The sequence below is a fragment of the Urocitellus parryii genome, chromosome 4 (assembly GCF_045843805.1).
Source record: "Urocitellus parryii isolate mUroPar1 chromosome 4, mUroPar1.hap1, whole genome shotgun sequence".
Classification (NCBI taxonomy): Eukaryota; Metazoa; Chordata; class Mammalia; order Rodentia; family Sciuridae; genus Urocitellus; species Urocitellus parryii.
In genome coordinates, this window is record NC_135534.1 from 79,047,326 (window position 1) to 79,070,318 (window position 22,993).

Genomic DNA, 22,993 nt, shown 5'->3' on the forward strand with positions numbered 1-22,993 from the left:
GAGCATCATCAAAAGTATTAAGGAAATAAGCCTCCTCAAACCTGCACTAAATTTTGGATGAATTTTTTCTAGTCAATTAAAAAACAATATTTAGTTAACCAAAAGCAGACCTGTGGCAGAATTAAGTTTAGGACTTTCTTTTGTTATAAACTGAGATGGAGCTTGGCAGTTCAATAGATGTAAACTGTGATGCTCATTCAGTTTGTGTTTCTTTGGCATCTACCAAAGATCTGTTTTTTTAATACAACCCAAGTGTCATAGGTAATTGCATAAAGAGAAAGATCTGCCCTAAATCTGATTGATTGATATTTTTAATTGCAGATAAGAAAACAATAAGATACACACACACACACACATCTATATTGTACTAAGAAAGATGAAGTAATAGAAATCAGCATGTTAGAAGAGTAAAGAATGATTCTATTTCAAATAAAGCATCAGAACTATTTTTCAGTATTTTTCCCGTTCTCAATTATTTTTCTTGTTCTCAATTGTTTGATTATTATTTTTTGTTTGTTTAGGGTATCGGAAACTGGTCTCAGTGGTGCTTTGCCACTGGGTTATATCGCCAGCCTGTTAAAGTTATTTATTTTGAGACCAGGTCTTACTAGGTTGCTTACAATCTCACAAAATTGCTGAGTCTGGCTTCAAACTTGCAATTCTCTGTCTCAGCCTATTGAGTTGATGGAATTAAAGGTTGTAGCACCAAGCCAATTTCTACTCCTAGATCTTAAGTAACACCCTGGTTTCAGGTTTTTAGAGATGGAAAATATTAATGAGAAGCTTAATGAAGTGCTTCTATACTTGATTTTCTGAATTAACCCCAAGATATAGTTACATGACTAGGTAGTCTTGAGCTCTTTATTCTCTCCAAGCTTAATTTTTTAGATTTTTTTTTTGCTTTTTTCAAGCTTAATTTCTTTATTAAAAAAATTAATTTCTCCAAAAGTTTAGCACTTCAGAAAAGTGTTATGAATATTAAAAGAGCCAGGATTAATGCATTACCTGGGGGCACAGTTAGCACTCTAGAAAATTTGAGCTGTCATTAAGACAGAAAAAAATTCTAAAAGACTTTAAAAAAATGCTCACCATCTCTAGCAGTCAGAGAAATGCAAATTAAAACCACCCTAAGATACCATCTCACTCCAGTAAGAATGGCAGCCATTTTGAAGTCAAACAACAACAAGTGCTGGCGAGGATGTGGGAAAAAGGGTACACTTGTACATTTCTGGTGGGAATGCAAATTGGTGCAGCCAATTTGGACAGCAGTATGGAGATTCCTCGGAAAGCTGGGAATGAAACCAGCATTTGACCCAGCTATTCCCCTTCTTGGACTATTCCCTAAAGACCTTAAAAGAGTATATTATAGGGATACAGCTACATGGATGTTCATAGCAGCACAATTCACAATAGCTAGACTGTGGAACCAATCTTAATGCCCTTCAATAGATGAATGGATAAACAAATGTGGCATTTATACACAATGGAATATTACTGAGCACTAAAAAAATGACAAAATCATGGCATTTGCAGGGAAATGGATGGCATTAGAGCAGATTATGCTAAGTAAAGCTAGGCAATCCCTAAAAAACAAATGCCAAATGTCTTCTTTGATATAAGGAGAGCAACTAAGAACAGAGCAGGGAGGGAGAGCATGAGAAGAAGATTACCATTATCAGGGACTAGAGGTTGGAGGGAAAGGGAGAGAGAAGGGAAATTGCATGGAAATGGAAGGAGACCCTCATTGTTATACAAAATTACATATAAGAGGAAGTGAGGGGAAAGGGAAAAAAACAAGGGAGAGAAATGAATTACAGTAGATGGAGTAGAGAGAGAAGATAGGAGGGGAGGGGAGGGAAGGGGGGATAGCAGAAGATAGGAAGGACAGCAGAATACAACATACACTAGTATGGCAGTATGTAAAACATGGGTGTGTAACAGATGTGATTCTGCAATCTGTAGTATACTGGGTAAAAATGGGAGATCATAATCCACTTGAATGAAATGTCTGAAACATGTTATGTCAAGAGCTTTGTAATGTTTTGAACAACTAATAAACAAATAAACAAACAAACAAAAAGAGAGCAAAAAATCCTAAAATACTTTGATATCATTTATTTACAGGTACAAAATTTGTTATAAAATGTAGAATCAGTTTATGACAAAGAACTAGAGCAACATTTCTTATTTGATTATGGCAACCCCTGGAGATGGTCCTGTGAGGTATTTATGAAATGAAATCATTCTTTTATGATTATGAATCTGAATCTCCCCATAATGAGCATCTGTGCAGCAGTGAACCTCTGTTGTCAGTGTGTCTGGGCTGTTCACTCACACCCTTTCCAGAGGGGATAATGAGAATCAAATAACCCAAGGGCAAAGAATTGTAATCTGCTTCAACAAAGAAGGTACAGTGCTCTGGCTCTGAGTGGAGCACTTTTCTTACAATTGGAAGTTTGTATTGGTGGAGAATCAATAGACTTGAATGGTAGTTGCTTAGGGAGCTGATCAGAATACTCAATTAAATGCTTAACCTAGACCCACTGGTCCTAATTTTGTCAACACCTATGGATGATTGAGCATTAAGCACATAGTCTTTGATTTAAGCTACAATAAAAACATTGTCTACTGGGTGTCAGGGAAGCTATGCAGTAAATCCTTCTGTTTTTCCATCACTGATTTTTGGCTTGTTATGATATTAACTGGATTCAATTGTCAGGATCAAAAACAAATAAGCAACTACATACATAAGTGCTGTATTAGTACAAAGAAGTGGTGCATTCCCTCAAATTTCATGATTAAATTAACGTGTCCTGGAATATGTTGTGTGCTGCTTTCAGCTTAATTGAGGATTTATGTTGGTTAGTATAAATGAAGAATTTAACCCTTGTCCAACATGGTGAGTATATTTAATAATATATAGTGTGTTTGGAAAATAGTATTGCAGTGGATGTCAAGTATATTTATTTATTTATCTATTTATATATTTATTTATACATACATACATGCATACAGCCATACATACCGTGAATAGAACCCAGTGGGACTGAACCACTGATCCAAATCCCCAATTTTTTTAAAAAAATTAAAATAAAGAAGGTCTTACTGAGCAATCTTTAGGGCCTCACTGTGTTACTGAGGCTGACTTTGAACTTGTGGCTCTCTGGCCTCAGACTCTTGAGCAGCTGTGATTATAGGCCTGCACCACCATGCCTGGAGGATGTTAAGTATTCTTATTACAAAATAGCTATGTGATGAATAGGTTATGCATAGATTAATTAGATAGGTTTGGTGATTTCACAATGTGTCTGTACTTCAATATATCATGTTTACATGAGTTTATAAGATTTTATTGGTCAAATAAAAATATAAGGTTAAATTAAAAAGTTTACTGAAATAAATTATGTAACACTGTGATGCATTTGATTTTGACATCCTGCATCCAAACAGCTGCTGTAATGCCATTGTTGCTCAGCGAGCCTATCCGAGCTGGCGCACTGTAAGCTTCAGGTGGGAGAACCCAGGAGAGCTCGCTGCAGGAGATCAATGCTGCTGGATTTGTCTTCTTGGTTAGAGCTTCAGAAGGAAATTTATTAAGGAGCAGCCCACAGACATATTTCTTCAATGAGAATGGCAATCAGCAAGAATACAAAACAAAACAATAACAACAACAACAACAACAAAAAACCAATAAATTCTGTTGGGAAGTGGGAAAAAGGAAATATGATACACTTTGGTAAGAATATAAATTGGTTACTGTACTACAAAGGAACAACAATGGAGTCCATAAATTATTGAAGTAAATTAATCTTCAAATTAATTCCAAGAGATGTACAAAGATAAGAAAATAACAGTCTAATTATTTCTAAGAAAGCAAATTACACCACAGAAAACAAGTTCAGTTTTCTAATAAATAAAATTACATATTTCTTTGTTTTGATATGATAAAGTTGTCAGAGATGCTCTTCTGTGTACTCACCTAAGAAATATGTCTGTGGGCTAACCACTACTTGCTGCAGAAGTAATAATATGACAACTGTGAAGCGATCAGGGCCTCCATGTGATACTGGCAGAGTTCAGAAATCTTCCAGCCAGTCCCAAAGGCACTCTGTGAATTCTGGAGAAGAATGAGTTAGACTTTCAAGTTGTTTTCTTTCTTTTTCTTTTTTTCTATTGCCCCTAAAATAATTCCTACTTCCACCAAGAGATTGCATTTCTTGAATATTGGGCGAGATGCTTGAATGGGTGATCCATTAAGTATGGACCAAATAGAGATTCATTTAACACTTTGGTTAATCTCCATTAAAATTTTTTTTGTAAGAACTTCCTCTCCTTAACAGCCACTGATTTTACAACAATTGAACCTTCAAAGGTCAACTTTAAGCGTGTAAATTTTGAAATATTGTTATGTTTTAATGAAATGATAGAGCAGAAATGTCATCAGTTTATGGTTTTAGCAAGCATTTTGGAAAATTTGGAAATATTTTGCTTCAGTTTAGCTTTAATTCTATCCTGCCCTGTAGAAAGTGATACAATTATTGATTTCTTTTTTTTAAATTTTATTTCAAGTATATCTTTGATCCCTCTTAACAGCGGACATTTCTCCAGCCCTCCCATTTAAGATCATGCTTCCCAAGGCCTCCAGCAAGAGCAGGCATTGAGATTGGCATTGCCTTATTCATCTTAAGAGTGTTTGGGAGAAAGGTCAAGATTATTTCTAGATAAGGGAACTTTGTGGGGCAACTGAATTTATAGTTCGCATGATGATTATTAATATTTGTTTTTTATATAGTCTAAGTTTCTCAGGCTGGCCTTGAACTCTAGTTCCTCCTGCCTTAGTCTCCCAAGTGGTGGAAGTACAGGTGTGCAAAACTGTGACACCTGTTATTTGCTCATTATTACAAAAAGAAAAGAACAATGGGAAAGAAATGTGAGAATGTTTGTTTATTTACTGATTTTTAGAAATAGTGTTTTAAAAAGAATAAAACCATATTGCCACTCTACCAAAGTTATCTTTAAATCTGGGTGCCTCCCCTCCTGGCATACTTCTCACCAAGATTCAGCTGTGGGAATGCAAGGGTTTTAGAAGGAATGAGAATTCGTACCTGATCTTTTAGTCCTCCAACATACACATATGTACATATACAATTTATGATCTGGTAAGTTTCACAACTGTGCTTTCTAGAAATGATCTTGGATTTGAAAAGCACAGCTGCCCTAGGGGTCCATAATCGTCAAAAACAAAGACTTTATTTCCAATTCTAAATCAAATTTTCTAGCAGCATCCACTCCTCTGTAAAATATAAAAATCTGTTTTTATTAAGAAGATCTGACCAAGAGTTGTGGCATATTCCTGTAATCCCAGGCACTCAGGAGGCCAAGACAGAAGAACCACAAATTTGAGGCCAGCCTCTGCAAGTTAGTGAGGATCAAAGAAATTTAGCTAAATTCTGTCTGAGAATTTAAAAATAAGAATATATATATATATATATATATATATATATATATATATATATATATATATATCACAAGGCTGGGAATATAGCTCAGTTTTAAAGCACCCCTGTATTCAATTCCCAGTACCAATAAATAAAATAATTGAATTTTAATATAATAAAGGTCTGGGATGTAGTTTAGTAGGAAAATATCCCTGAATAGAAGAAAAAAAAAAGTAGGAAATAAAAAAGAACCTACTATGTATTTTCCCAAATTATTTGTAAAGTGGCTGTAGGGGTGTTGAGAATAAAAGGATTTATCTTTATTATTCTGTTTTTCAGTATTTTTTAAAAATCATGATGAATTAGTTTCTGGTTCTTGTGTAATTGCAAAGTAAAATCTAGATATGTGTTTACATTGTTTGTGAGAAAACAATGATGGTTCATGTAGAATTTTCAAAACTTGGAAAGCTGACTTTTAATTCTGCCTAAAGAAATAAGGGCCACCTTTTCTGAGAAAATGTACCCAAGTTCCTTCCAAGGTGGATCTGAAAACTGATCAGAGAGAGAAGAAAGGTTCAGGTTGTTTCACTTTCCTTTGAACTCTTCATTGACCTTTTAGTCTTCCAACTAAAACCACCTGGGTACACTTCCATCTAAAACCAACTGGGTACACTCTTCACTGGTATCTACTTCGAACACACAAATGAGGAAAATATTGGACTTGTTACCTGGCAATATTCTCTCAAACCCTGATGTTATTTGTTTGTTTGTTTGTGTGTTTCTTGTAAATCTTAAGATTCAGAGACCCTTAAATCAAGCTTGTTTAGAAGTTGCAGGTGGGTGGATGGCAAAAGCCAACAAGGGACAATAATTTGCATATTTTCACACAGAACTGGGTCCTAATTTAGGGCTGCTCCTTGATAAATTTCCTTCTGCAGCTCTAACCAAGAAGAGCCATCTAGCAGCACTGCTTTCCTGCAGCCAGCTCCCCTGGGTTCTCCTACCTGAAGCTTACATCGAGTGGGCTTAGATAGGCTCACTGAGCCACAGTGGCATCATAGAAGCTGTTTGGATGCAGAACATCAATTCCTGGGTCCAGCAAAAGGGCGCGAGTTCTGCCTGCGCTCTGCATGCACTTAAACTCTGGAACTCATCCTTCACACTGTCCTCCCTCCTCTGCTCTGTTCTGTGTTTCAAAATTTCGAGTCCTTTCATGCATCAGATGGAACATCTTTTCATGTGTTTGGAAATTTTTGATATCCTTTGCCCATTTCAATAAAGTCGTTGTTTTGAATGAACTCTTTAAATATTGAAGTATCTCAGTCTCTAAATAGGTTGTATTGTCTTCTAAGTTGTGCATGTATCAACAAGTCATTTGTATATACATGAAACAATGGGCATAGGGAATGTATTCAAAATTCCATATTCAATAGGGAAATGTATTCAACATTAAGTCTTGCAGGGACCTCTGTGGTTCTGAATATTCTTACTGTGTCTAACTTTATATCCTTCATTTATTACACTCGTGTTAGCTCACTCCACACTCAATTGTTCAGTTCAGTCATTTGAACTTACACTTTCTCCCACTTGATTATCCCTGCCCACCACACCCTAATCATGTTTTATCTCTAAAGTCAGATTTTTTCTTATACTAATCAGGATAAACTCTTCAGCATTTATGATCACAGTAACAGTATTTTCCTTCATAACACTCAACCTTATTGAAGGTAAGTGATTATTCCTTACCCTATTCAATGCCTTGTTCTAGAAGTAGATATTCACTCTTTCATGAGAACAGTTAGTTTCCATAGAGTGAATCTGTACTTCAGTTTGCTGTCCTGTATGTCAATCATTTCTAGAAACACTTCCATTGACATGCCAGAAGCATCCTAAAATTAAGCATATTTTAATTCAAACTGACAATTCAGATCAACCAACACAGCATCTATGATGCATGTATATTGTATCTTTGATACATACTTGGTAAATATATTCTTTATTGGGGGGAAGGGCACTGGGAATTGAAACCAGTGCTTTATCACTGAGTAACATACCATGTCACTTCTATTTTTTGAGAAAGTATACCACTAAGTTGCTTAAAATCTTGCTAAAACTCTGACCCTACTGCCTCAGCCTTCCAAGTGGCTGAGATTATAGGCATCTTCCACCATGCCTGGTTCTAGCTTTTATTTTTTTGAGAAAAGATCTTGCTTTATTGTCTTGAACACCTGGAATTAACCAACCACCTTATTTGGCTTCCAAGTAGGTGAAATTACAGGCAGAGCTCATAGTGCATGGCAATTTTCCAACTCCAGTTTTGTATGTTTACACTTTTGAAATATTATCTTTAAGCAAAAAATCATTAATTTTAATGCAGATTGGGCAGGGGATGTGGCTCAAGTGGTAGCATGCTTGCTGGCATGCGTGCGGCCCGGGTTCGATCCTCAGCACCACATACAAACAAAGATGTTGTGTCCGCCAGAAAAAAAAAATAAGTATTAAAAAATTCTCTCTCTTTAAAAAAATTTTAATGCAGACCCATTAAATTTTTCCTCATTGATTATTCTTTTCATGTCTTGTCTAGGCAATTTTTCTATGAGACTACTATTTTCTCTTTAGTCAACCTGTAAAAGACTATGTATAGGCACGGCTAAGGTTTCTTTTTGTCCACCTGTATAACCATTTTATTCAGCACTAGATTGATTGTCCTGTGATTGCCAATGCAGAGGAGAATGCTAATGATTGTAAATATTCATATGTATGTTTATAATTTTAGAAAGGAAATCATCACACAGATGATTAAGAATGATTACTCAGAATAATGGACAGAATGGATATAAAGTAATATGTTTTGAATATGGTTTTTTCCTAAAAAAAAAAAAGTTAAAGTGTAATTTCATAGAGCAGTGGTGTTTTGACATGGGGCCTTTAAGTCATTAAAAAGGATCAGTGCATTTTTCCTGGGCCTGAACCTGAATGAAAGAGTGAATTTTGGGCCCTTGGAGAGTTATTTTTAAGAAAGTGGGTTGTTATGAAGAATGCCATCCATGTGCTTTCACATTCTGCACAGGATGATTTCTCCTTCTGCTTCTCTGCTATGAGCAGATTCATCATGAAACTCATCAGAAACTGAGTCAGAATGACCTAGAACTTATCTGTCTTTAGAACTGTGAGGTAAATGAATCTTTTATTTATAATTTACTCAGATGCAGGTTTTGTGTGAAAACAACAGAAAATGGACCAAGATGAGTAAATTAAAGTTAGATTACAAAAGGAGAAAATTATGTTCTTATAACCATTGAGTCTTTATGGTCATGCTTGTTTGGGTAGAGAAAGAGACATGTTAGATTGAATTTTAACTTTATTAAATCATACTTTATCTATTCTTTCATTTGTGACAGTCCAGGAATAAATTAAAACCAGAAAACATATTCTATTTCATGTACCATAGGCAATTATATTCCTCAAATGAATAAATTTCAAAAAACAAATTTTAGGAATATATGAGCTTTTAATATTATCACCATAATTAATAACAAAGTAAACAAGTTTTCATAACATTAGAAGGAATGTAAAGGTAATAAAATATAACCTGTTTGATATGTTTGATAATATCCAAGGAAGAGGGCTTCCTTGGATATTTAATTTTTCATACATTGGGGCATAGTCCTTATCTATGTCTGGTCAGAGGTGACTACAGCAGAAAACAGGATTGACATGGGGAGAAAAGGAACAGGAAAGAATACTGTGTATCAGTGAACTTTGAGCAACATTAATGAAGCTCACTGCTCTACCTTCATAATCCAGGAATACTCCTATTCGGCCAATGGGCCTTGGTATATATTGAAGTACAAGTGGGGAGGTGGTAAAGAGAGTGCAATGGGAACCCTCCTTAACACATCCAAGAAGGAAGAGCCCCTCCACCTCATCCATCTTGTAATTTCTGTCCTTTTCCCAATAATCATTACAGACTCCCAAAGCCCAGTTCCAAGAGTCTCCCACTTCCACCTCCCAGTAATATCTGCCAGTGGCAAAAGTCTGAGTACCCCAGGCAAGAAAGCATTCTGATGTTGGAATGATCAAGGAGGAACCTTGTGGATTGCATCCAACATTCACGCTTCTCAACTCTCCATACAGGAAGATGTGGTATTTGGCTCTTTTACGACACAGAGTAATATCAACTGTAAGAAAAATATTGCAGACATGTATGTAAATAATAAGAAGTTCTAAAAAAAATCTTTCTGAGAAGAAATGATACTACTGAAAAATGTGAAATTGTAACAGCAACAATGATTTTGGTTGTAAAATCTAATAAAATATGGGCATAAATAGTAAATCTACAGAACAAACAAATTCCTTGCCACAGATACAGAAATTTGTTGAAAATATGAAAAATCAAATATTGAGCCAAATATAAAACTAATATCTTTTAATTTAATTTTTATTTCAAAATAGCTACAGAGAGGATGCCCTAAATTCTCCGGAGGCATCAAAAATAAGTATCAGAAAAATATTCCTATTTCAAAAAAATGGTGTCATTATTTGGATGAGAGGTGAAGATTTTCTCTCTTGTAACCTTTTCTAGATAACTGGATAAAACTACATTTATACATTTTAGAAATTATCACTTGGTGATATTAATTCTTATTCATAGTTACTAAATATTCAAATATCTTATAAATGTTGTTGGAATCCATGTTAATCCTTTCTGTTATTCCTCAAATTCAGTAATTTTAGAAAGAATAATTTAAAATTTATTTATGCAAAACTTTCCACTATACCTAAGTTTTCTGCATGCTCTGCATTGCCCTTCATATCTGAGATTTAACATATAGCTCTTTATATTGAGCAAACCAAAATCAATTTTATGTGTATTTTCCTTTCTTGGTGATAAAGCTGATTTCTTATCTTAGATTTCCTATAGCTATTCAAAATTTTATGTCATTTAATCATATATACCTATGGTAAAAACAACATAAAGTTCTAGTCAAATATTTACTCCCCAAAGCTTCTCCTAACAATTCAAATTAAGCAGGATGAGGTGGCTTAAGCCTGAAATCCCAGAAGACTGGGATAAGCAGATGAAAAGTTCAAGGCCAGCTTGGGCAAATTAGTGAGACTCTGTTTAAAAAAAAAAAAATCTGGGGGCTGCATATCTGGCTCAGTGGTGTGGTGCTTGCCTAATATGTGTGAGGCCCCACCCAAGTTAAAATGCCAGGACCAAATTTTTTTTTCAATAATGAACATACTGAACAACTGCATAAATTTGTATGTGAAATTGAATAATGAATCTTAAATCTGAGTGTAGCTCTGTTTATTTAAATTTCCAATTTTTATATCATTTTTATGTAACTCAGGTCATATGAGCCTGGATTCTATTTAAGTAGTTTTTTTTTATCTTTCACTCTTTATACTATAAATTTGACTATAGAAACATACTCAAGAATTTGCAGTCAAATTATTTATTTCTAAAAATAAGTAAAATATTTAATGAAAGAGAAATTACACTCATGTGGTCCTAACAACAAATAATAGATTGAGAGAATGCTGACAATGGGCTTATGCTTACCTCGGAAGCTGTTGAGCCTGTCAACTAGTCCAGTGATGGGTCCTGCACTGAGTTCTGGATTCACAGGTTGGACTATATACAGCTGCATAGATTCAATCCTGCAAGAAGGAAGATGCAGTTAACATACGTACAGTCAGAAAATCATGACTCTTCTTGATAAGACACTTTATAAAAATTCTTGCAACACATAGATGTGGAAATACAGAATTATCACTTTGTGAAATTAATTCTTATTCGAAGTTCCTAAATATTCAAATATATTGTAAATGCTTTTGGAATCCACTTTAATCCTTTCTGTTATTCCTCAAATTCTGTAAACATACTTAGTTCTCTGTTCACTTACGTATATTTAAGAGTAAAAGTCTGGTGTCCATTTCCAGTCTGCACTGAAATCTCCCTATCTGCAGACACAAGCTTCTCTAAAAACTAGAACTGGCTGTTGCCTCCTTCACAGGGAGAATTTCTGAAGAATCTTAGGCAGGGATATCTGCTTTCTGGAGGACCCACAGAGTTCTAAAATGCTTTGAGTTTCTTTCAACTGTCATTTAAAACTGTCAGCTTATACATACAAAATTAACAAATCTCTAGAGATTTCACACATTGGAGCACTCTATCTCTCCTGTTAGCTGCTGTTCCCTCTATTAGCTCTGTGAGGTGTTTGACTTCATCACCCTTGAGAACACTTAGTACTTCTCCTTTATCTGCATAGGCTTTCCAAAATTGAAAAGAAAACAAGGAATGGAAGGATTTTTAAATAATTCCTCTTTTGCCACATTTTTATTGAAGCTGCTCCTAAAATCACTGAGAATAGGAAGTAAGAGAGATGTCAAGAGTAGGTAGGGGAGGAAAAAAGGAGATCAATGACAATAGTGACTCAGTATTCCAATGAATCATGCACATAGTAGTCCTGACTAGTACTGTAGAAACTGAAAATAGCATCTGCTGGGAGGCAGGTAAACACTCACCTGTGCAGTGTGTCTCCAAAGACCTGTGAAAAGAAAAATAAAAAGTCTGAGTGATTTTCACAGGATCCCTCTACCATTAGTTACAGTGTGAGATTTTTGATACATCGCCAGAAGTTACTACATCCTTGAATGCAAGTCCCACTTCCTCTCCACTCATAAAAAAAAAAAAAAAAAAAAAAAAAAAAAACAGTCCTGTATAGAGTCCTGGCAAAGTCTGGTTCTTCAATATTCTGTGTGAGTGGAAGGGGCAGAGACTGTGGAGTCTGGGCTCTGCTGCAATCAGAAATAAGATCCCAGCCATTGTCCCAAGGCCCTGTGTCTCAGGTGAACAGCCACAAAGGAGTATTAAAAAGATCTATATTCTTGAATCACCCCATCTTGTTATGTCGGTGAGTTAACCTGAATACCCGTGTTCAGCTCACTATTTTGTGAATTTCTAAAAGTCCCAATTATGTTGTTGATTTTCAGATGGGGACTATACATTAATCATTCCATACAATTTTGTCTCTTACAGATAACCTAGGAGGGAATCCTAGGTTTTTGGAAATCCTTGAAGCAGTGACCTGTTAGCAAAGTAACAGCAGTTGTGGGGAAATATGTTTATAGACCCAAACTGGAAGCAACAGGGGAAGTGGATTTCAGCTGGGAAATGCAACAGCTATACATGCTTGTCCTACATCCCCATGTATCAGTAGTTACCTGGAGTAACTCCACATCTGGTCTGTGGCATATTTCCTTCACCTCTTCATATATTCCTCTTAACATCTCTGTCATATGAGCCATTCTGGTTTTACTCTCTTTGAGCTGCTCAAAAATGTCTTTGCTCTCTTTTTGCAGCCTTTCTAAATGATGCTTTTCTTCCTCATAGTCAGTTGCAGGCATCTTCCCATATTCAACTCTAATTGCTTCTCTTCTTAAATTTATGTAGTTCTGCAGTAAAATTAAATTCATCAAAATATGGACCTATCCCTCTAACTCCTGTTGAAACTCCCTGATTCTAGGATATAACTTTCCTCTGTTTATATATGAATATACCACCAGTGAAATTCCACATCATATACTATCACAAGAATGGGATTCTAATCAGAATAAGTTATAATCTAAGTATGCATAATATGTCATAATACATCTACTCTCATGTGTATTTTAAAAGGACAAACAAAAAATAAAATAAAATAAAGAAACTCCCTGATTCTTGTTTATCTTATAACAATTATTTAAGCCTTCATCTTGTCAAACTTTCAGAATCCACAAATTTTTACTCCTTTCCTTCTTTTATAAATACTCATGGCTTCTTTCTTTCCTTTCTTCCTTTCTTTCTTTCTTTCTTTTAATTTTCTTAGAGAATCTCATTAAGTTGCTGAGGCTCGACTCAAACTTATCATCTTTCTGCCTTAGCCTCCCAAGCAGCTGATATTTCAGGACAGCACCACCATGTCATTTACTCTGCATCATGGTCAACAGTTTCATTCAACAAGTTACATTCACTTAATTCATGGTTAAGAGTTTTATAAAACAATCCACACACAAAAATAAAGTTGTTTTATCCGTTCCAACCCATATGTGGAGAAACATAACCCATTTCATACTTAAGGACTTTAGACCCCAAGGAGTGAATTGCAATCCATTCACTTTTCTTCAGTATAAGCCAAGTCACTTAAAGCCTACATTCTGTAACCTCAGAGTGCAATACTAATTTCCATGCACTTCACCCAGCTGTCATACTGAAGTGTCATTTAGCATCTATTCTGTTATCTGTCTGATACCATTTCCTTCAATTCTCCTCAAAAGTCATTCCAATCTATGACATCAACTTCAATGTGACTTCAGCAACCTCCCTCACAATATACCAAGTGCAATTATTGGACATGTGCTTCTCTCTGGGTTGACACTCTATGGCTATGTTCCTCTTTGTGTCTTAATCTCAAAGTAATTTTTTAGTGAAAAATTTTGCCACCAACTATTTAAAAAAATCAAACCTCATCTCCAGTCTCTGCCCTTCACCCGCTTTCTACTTCCCTGCTTAATTATTCTTAAAAAAACCCAAGTTATCATATTCTAATATATCAAGAATTTTACTTATTTACATGATGGCCATTTTCCTTTCTGATTTGTATCTTAACCTTTCCAATAAGAGATATTTGCAGGTTGAATTCTGCCATATTTTCTAGCTTATAATTTGTCATAGTTATCATAAAACAAATTTTAAATTAATTTTCATTTAAATTATAACACACTCAGGATAAACATTCACAAAGAAAATGAGTTATTTAAAAATTATTCTCAAACTTGTAATCTTCTACTCAAAACACAATGCTATGTCACCCATCATATTTCCCCTCCATAGTTTATATTATGTTGTTAAATATTAATTAGTTGGGGTAATTTCAGACTCTTCTTATATTTGAACCATTTATCCCTTTCTCTGAAATTTTCTACCAGGAGTCAGCTCCGCTTTGGAAGCTGCATTTGAATTTTCAGTGACTACCAAATGCCACTTTTTGCCTGTCACTTATATCTTCCCAGCATGTGACATTTTGAAATGGCCCAGTTTTTTGTAGCTGTTGTGTATGTACTAAGTGTACATTTACCTGTAGTAAAGCAGCATGCTTTTGATAATATCTGTATCTCAGAAATACTACCTAAGGGCCATACTGCCCTAAATAGGAACTGAGGAAATACTTTTACTATTGACCCCACCCCTTTCTTGTTTAATCCTAGAGAAAACTAGGGTTTCAGATCTATTTCCTACTTTAAACATTACACATATGTCCCCCTAAGTTCATGTTGAAGGCAGAAGCATAGAACTAACCTCCCATGAGCCCATAATCAACATCTCCATAGTCAGGTTTCTGTAACTTTCACAATATTTGTCCCATAAACACTTCATTTTCTTCACCATATTCTCCTGTTAAAAAAAAATCACAAATCATTGAAGCAGCAAAAAAAAAAAAAAAAAAAAAAAATAGACCTTCACATAGGGAAGAAGCCAGAAATGAGAGATAAATTAACCCCAATGAAAATAACCGGGTCATTATGTTTTCTTTGTTCCTTTCAGATGTTTATCAAATATGGGAAGCCTGAGACTTGGAACCTGGAAGAGATTCTGAATGGGAAACATAGAGAGAGTCATGCATTCCCCAAGGAAAGAGACCCATATTGATTTCTTTGTTCTTACAGACATGGATCTTCAGGGGAATCACTTACCCTGTGTTCCTCAGCAGCAAGTTCGATTGGCCAATGTTTGTGAGCTTCATGCTCCTGGGATTTAGAGCAGAGCAAACAGAGAAAGTTCCTGTCTTCTTCACAGAAGATCTTCTTCATCTCCTTATGAGCCCCACACATGTGTTCCTCAGAGCTCAGGAATTGCAAAAGACTGTTTTTTCTGACAATGGCTGCCAGTTTCTTCATACAAATATTTGTTTTAAAGTTTCTCTTCTGTACCATCTGCTTGCATTCAGAGCAGGTAACATGATCTGGGAGGTCATGCCAGCCAAGGTAGACACAAGGCCTACAAAAGCTGTGCCCACAGGCTAAGGTGACTGGATCTACGAAGTACTTCATGCAGACAGGGCAGGTGATATCCTTTTAGAAGGCTTGCATGGTTCTGGAATCCATGTTTCTGAGGAAGAAAAAACAGGTCACTTCTGAGCCTGCTTAGGCTAAAAGGTTCTCAAGAACTATGCCTGAGGAGTAAGAACTGCATTTTATTTTCTTAAAAAATGCTCATTAAAGCAAGACAAACTATATTCTATGACACAAAAGGAGAACTGATGCACAAGGAGAGCCTTCAGCTTTATATCAGCCATAATTTTGACAAGATGATTCACATCCCTTCCACACGGAGTTCCTGTTCCCACCAGAATAGAAATTTGAGTATTGATCTTCTGAATTTAGGTATAGGAATTGGGTCATAAGAAGTCTACAATCATAACTGTCCCCATTCCTCTTTCCAATAACTGGAAAAAGAAAGTCTATTTGGGTCAAGGAAGTATGAGAAATTCACAGAAAGTTTTATACAATATCCCTGGAGAGCCAGGCATAGAAGCCCAGCTCTTTAAAAGTAAAACAAACAAACAAACAAAAGCCCATATGTATTATGGTTATCTAGAGGAAGAGAACCAATAAGAAGTATAATTATAAAAAGAGATATTTTAGGTTGGCTTATGCGACCAGAAAGTGAATACTCCACAAAGGTCACTTGCAGTCTGGAGAGCTGGAAGAACCAGTAGCTGTGAATTCTTAGAGGCTGAAGCCTCAGAAAAAGAGGGATCAATTGTTCTACCCTAGTCCAAGACTGAAACTTTCTGGATACTCCCTGGAGGCAGGCATAAGGAAAATTCAAAGAAAACCTCAGCAATACAGGGAAACATTTTCTCAAAATAAATCATACAAAAAAGCCTGGCAATATGGCTCCATGGCTAAGCATCCTTGGCTCCAATCACTGTTACAAAAAAGAAATAATAATAGGAACATCTCCTTTGTAAATTATATACTCACCCAAGGAATGTGTCTATTGTCTCACCAGTGCTTACTGTAGAGGTAATATGAAGTCTGTCTGGGGATCAGTGCTTCACTTAGTAGAACTGATGTCTTTCAGGGGTCTGCAAAGCCAGGTGAGTTTCAAAGCTACTCTGATCTGGAGAGGAATGAGACTAGCTCCTCCTGCACTTTCTTTTTATAGAGGCTCTGAAGACCACACCCAGTTCTTCAAGTGATTAGATTTCAAGAAGCTTCCAATAGGAATTAGTATGAGTGATTAAGATTGTATAAGTGATTAGATTGGTAAGGTAGATTAGGCTAGGATGGGTTTTTAATTTCAAAATAGAGAAGACTGATTTAACACTTTAGCTAATCTTGATCAACAAACCTTTATAACACCACCTCCCACACACTTCCTGAAACACCCTGACACTCCAGACACACCCTGTCTGCCCACAGTGATCCCACTGGCATAGAAGTTTGTAAGGTTTTCTGGCTCCTAAATTTCCTCCTAATGTCTTGAGTCCCAAGTTCCCTGCCTGAGCCAGGGGGCTACACAGCTTTTTCTTCCTTTTCTTCCACAGTAGACAGGGCACGCTATTCCTTGGCAAACTCCAGGCAAGCTTTTCTTGTTATGAGAGTATATAATATGTCTAAAAATAGAACAATAAAAAATTTTATTAACATTTTACTAGCTAGTTACACATTTCAAACATGTGCACATTCCATATATGGGCCTCAACTTGTTTTCTTACTTTGGCTCCACAAATATGAAATATCAGCTAAAATTTAAAAAGATCTCATTGAAAGGTACTAGTCAAAATTATGAGCCTGGTGCTATGGGCACAAGTTGTAAAGTGAAAGCATGTGTTGACACCCATGTTTTCTGAGTCTAGAGCCCATTCACAAGAAAGTGTCCCAAAATTTCTTTAACTACTTACAAAAATTGTATTGTAACAACAACAACAACAACAACAAAATTATAGTAGTGTATAAAGTAGCAAGGAATACTTTAAAAAAAATAGTTTTTGTCCCAACTTTCCCAAAATTTGATAATTGAATTTAACATGGATACCTCCATTTTCTTATGCAATCTTTTTTTTTAATATTTATTTTTTACTTATAGGTGGACACGATACCTTTATTTTTTATATGTATGTGGTGCTGAGGGTCAAACCCTGTGCCTCACACATGCTAGGTGAGCTCTCTGCCACTGAGCCACAACGCCAACCCTTTTATGCATTCTTCAACTAATAATTTAGCTCTGACTATGCCACATTTTTGGGATACATGGGAATTGTTACCTGATCTCTAAACCTTTTATTATAATGTTTTGTATATTTCAGGAGAATGATTGTATTGGGTTTGAACAGTTGTGCTTTTAACAAATTATCTTGGATTCCAAAGGCAAAACTCATCTTTCCTGGGGACCATGATTTTTAAAAATGCCCCCAAGAATTTTTTTCTATTGTTTTACTAATTTTTCTAGTATCAACCTTTCCTTGGTATATGATAGTATCTTCTAACAAAATAATATATATTATTAGAAAATATTCATAACTTTTATAGGATAAAAGAAAATATTTGCCTCAGAAATGGTTAATAGTTATGTCTGGGTTAAACCTTGTTCCAATAAAGATTTAGAAATCTTAAAGGATATCCAAAAGGATAACGATCTTTTCAGTAGCAGATCTCCCAAACAGCACCGAAAAACATTAATAGACACACAACAATAGGCTTTTGCCTATGAGAGATCTTGAGGCCTGGACAGTGACTGTGAAGAGGCAGATTGTAACATCCCAGCAGCAAGGCGCCGACTCCCAACCCTCTTCTTCTCTGCTGTCACCTCCATGGGGTCTCTGGACTAAAGTATCTTTAGCATTAATTGTAAGGCCGATGCTCCCAGGTCAGTCTTCTTCTCTGCCTGCCCTTCTTTCTGTCAGAAGATGGAGGGTGAAGGGTCTAGTCTGCCAAATCTCACCTTCCCTCCCCACTGCAAGCCTGCAGGCCGGAACCATGAAGAAGATAAAGTTGGGGTTCCTCTGTCTCCCAGAGTACAAAGAAGACTCCAAGCAGTACACTACATTCATTAAGAGAGAGGTGCATAAATGCTTACCTAGATATTCTTTGTATCATAATCTTTTGCTATGAAAAGCAAGCTATCTATATTACAGAAACAGAAACTACTCATTAGATGCATATAGTAAAATATTGAAGCATTTTTTTTAATTCAATGCTTTTTTTATTTTTTATTTTTAGTTGCAGTTGAACATAATATATTTATTTATTTTTATGTGATGCTGGGGAACGAACCCAGGGCCTCGCCCATGCTAGGCGAGCACTCTACCGCTGAGCCATAACGCCACCTTGAAGCATGTTTTATTAAACTTTCAACAATTATTCAGCTATATAGTCTTGTATATTCCAGATATCCAGTTGATAATAGAAACGTTTTCCTCCATGCCTAAACTATTTATTGATGGCAGCTTGCTAACTGGAGGAAAAGTCCTTGACGATGAAAATGCAGGGATCTCCAGAGTGCTGCCCTTGTTACTGCATGCATTGAGTAAAGATTTGGAATGAAGGGCAGAAACATAGGTGCCTATTATTTTCAAAAAAGATGTTTTTAATCAAAACTAACTTTGGGTTTGTCCATCTGGTCCAAGAATATGAAATCATCTGCCCAGCAAATTTGACAATGCAATGGTTTCTCCACTCCAGAGAAAATTTGCTCATCCTGGAACCACATTCTATATAAAGAGAACACATGAAACTGGGCATGGTGGTACATGCCTGCAATGCCACCAACTCAGGAGGCCGAACAGGAAGAGTCTAACTTTGAGGCCAGCCTCAGCAATTTAGAGAGGCCCTAAGCAACTTAGCAAGACACACTATCTCAAAAAATAAAAAGGGCTCAGGATGTGACTCAGTAGTAAAGTACCCCTTGGTTTAATTTCTAGTATCTCCCTGCCCCCTCACATAAACTGTGACTATCATTTTGGAAATATGAAAATGGTGATTGCACAGAATGGAAGATTGAAAAGCAACAATAAAGAGGGTATGAATTTGGGAGAAAAAGAAATAATACAGGTAATATTAGTAGCAATGTAAAATGGTCAAGTGACTTCTTTTTAAATTTATACTGCTGCAAATTCTGTTTCCCTAAAATTTATTAACAATTTTTTTAAGTAGACATCAAATCCAGAAGTGTTTAAACACAAAAACACATACCCAAATCTTTATTTTTTGTTTTAACATGAGTTTCATTATATTACTTAGGTCCTTGCTAATTTACTGAGGCTGATTTTCTTCCTCAGCTTCCTAGGCTGATAAAGTTACAGGTGTGTGCCATTACAGAGGGCTTAATGACCATTAAAAAAAAAATTTCTTCATCTGTTAATAATCTTTGAATCATGATATTATCCAACTATTCTTATTTTAGCATAATTCAGTTAATGCTTTCTTCCCTATTACCTAAGGAGGGGAAAAAGAAAAACAATATTTAATGATCAGATCAAAGGAAATTAATCAATCTAATCTAATAAGTCAATCTTATCCAATAAATTAATCTAATCTAATAAATCTAATATAATCTAATATGTCAATCTAATCTAATAAGTCATTCTAACCTAGTTAACTTTTTTATCTCTGGGTTCTTCCCTGTTCTATTCTAGGGGAGTTCTTGACAATCCAAGGAACCAGTACTCTGTGAAACTCCTCTGAACCAAGTTCTAATCACTAGGCTCCAGTTCAATTCTAGGATTTCCTATTTAGGAATTTTGGAGCCTATCCTTGGGGTCCTGAGGGAATCCCAGTGCTATGAAGTCTCTGCACATTCATGTGGGCAGTGAACACTGTATACAAATGTTTTGTTATTTAAATTATTTAAATGTTAACAGAAAAAAAGGGGAAATAGAAAATTAGCAAACAAATTCTGAGAGATGGGCCTCTCACAGTGGCAGAGGCCTGTAAACCCAGAGGCTGCAGAGGTGGAGACAGGAGGATTCCAGGTTCAAAGCCAGCCTCAACAGTTCAGTGAGGCACTAAGCAACTCAATGAGAACCTGTCTCTGATCAAATACAAAATGGGGCTGAGGATGTGGTTCAGTGGTCAAGTGCCCCTGAGTTCAATACCCACTATAAAAAAAAAAAAAAATTCTGAGAGATGAAATCTACCAAGAAAAATAAAAGAACATGTACTTCAAAATTATTTAAATTGCTAATGTTCTTTCTTTTGAAGAGTCATAAACCCTACAACAAAAAGGAAAACAAAAGAGAAAGAAAGTTTGATGAGAAAAAAAAAGAATGGGGTAGATAGGGCAAGAAGGAGAGAAAGGATTATTCCTATGTCCATGGTTACCATTCAGCATCCCAAATATCAGTCAGTATATTTATTGTGAAACTTTATTCCAACTTCTACATTAGACAATGCCTTACCAACCTATTTGTGTACTGTTAACAAATGCAAGTAGACTATTTCTAGAACACGTGTTTTGGCTTCCTGACAGGAGGGAAATATTACTGAACTAAGGGCAGTTTCAGATAATTTAATCATAGAAGCATCTACCCATTTGTTTAAAGAATTTAAAACTTTCATTTACACCAGAGTTAACTCACAAGAGGTTTTCCCCATGTGATAAATGTGGTATAGGAAAGATGAAGAAATATATCATGGGTAATAACTCAGCATTACAGATCTTTGATGACCAACACTATAGATGAGAATAAAATAATTTTGATGAATCAGGTATTTTCTCAATCCTTGAATCTTATTAGAATATTAAAACAAAATCTCTAAGTCTAAAGAAAAAACCTAAAACAACCCGCAAAAGAAAGTAGTCTAGTTATAACAAAACAAACTATTCCTCAAAGCAGTCCCATTGTAACTTACATTTTATAATTTTTTTGAATGCATGGACCAAGTACTATTATGGGTATATAAATCACAAAATTCAATTTACCCTTTTATACAATATATTCATATATTTACAAAACACTCACCTGTACAAAAAATCTGCAATATTTTTTGGTAATAGATTACCCAGACTTGTTGTTCCATGTGATTAGGAAATAGAAAATGAAGTGCCATTGGATAATTCTAAATAAAAGTTTACAAACAGTATACCAAAAAAACAGATTATTTTGGTATTGTGTGTTTGGTTTCTAATGGATGTTTTATATATATATATATATTTACACACACACACATATATATGTATGTATAGTCATTCCTCCACATAAATATGATCCATTATCTTTCCTTCTGCACTAAAATAAAATTGCAAATTTGTACCATAACCATATGAAAACTCATTCACAACTAAATATCCTTTCTGATTTCCAAACACATTTCTGAAACCTCTTAGCTTCTGGGTGACCTGATTTCTCAGTCTTTGTCTTGGATCAAATAGCATTCTCTCAAGGAGGACTATTTTGACCTCTTCAATGTTATTCAACTTGCTTACCATATGAGGCATCACCCATTCTTTTTCTTGGAATTTGGTAATATTTCAAATATAGCATTCACATTCTCTTATTATTTTCTGTTTTTCCAACTGTGATGGTTAATTTTATGCATCAATTCCATCAAGGTTTTAATCAAAGTAATCAAAGTGTGCTGGGCAGAAATTGTTTAGACCTGTTTAACATTTAAATCAATAGACTTGGATTAAACAAGGTTATCTTCCAAAATGTGGATGGGCCTTATCCACTCAATTGATGGTCTCAGAGAAAAGGACTAAGGTACCCTGAGGAGAAAGAATTCTGCTTGCAGGCAGTCTTCAGGTTTGAGACTGCAACATCAACTCTTTTCTGGGCCTACAGCCTGCTACTCTACCCTGAAGATAGACTTGTTTGTCCCTACAGTCATATGGACCATTTTAGGTATACATATTCATATGGATATAGATTTGAACATAGAGATATAGACTTATTTGGTTTCTTGGACAACCCTACTACACCCACTAAACAACCTGAGAGTTTTGAAAACTGCTGGCTTAACTCGTTTTGTTGTTTATTTAGTTATTGATATACATTGTTTCACTAATGCATAGAATGGTTCTTGAAACTTAATAAATAAATAAGTGCTAAATAATAAGGTGTAGTGAACAAGCAGACCCTGTCATAGAGATGAAAAAGAGAAAAAAAATTGGATGTGTAATATCTGTTTTCTAAAACTACATTAATTATGATTTTGAAAAATTCTATCTAGAATATCTCATTTATAATAAAATAACATTTCTCAAACCATTCACTAATAATTTTTTTGTGAGTTAAGGGAGAATTTCATGGTGTGATAACTTTCTGTCAGCCTATAATGTGATTGGTGTTAAGTGTTATAGAATTTATACATTAAAGAAAGACACATTTTTGGTGTATGCAAATACCTACAATATTTCTATATATTCAGCAAGATTTGGAGAGTACAACTAGTCAAACCTTCAAAAAACTAACTATATTGATAATGTAGCTTCATTTCATTAAAACTTCTTTCAATAATAATATCTTCTTGGACTATACTCAGACTCAAGATTCTTGAAG

At 35.3% G+C, this 22,993-nt stretch overlaps 1 pseudogene; it reads right to left on the reverse strand.

Annotated features, from left to right (window-relative positions):
- Window positions 1–9,122: 9,122 nt before the first annotated feature.
- Window positions 9,123–15,590, reverse strand: LOC144254522 (tripartite motif-containing protein 51-like; annotated as a pseudogene).
- Window positions 15,591–22,993: the final 7,403 nt, after the last annotated feature.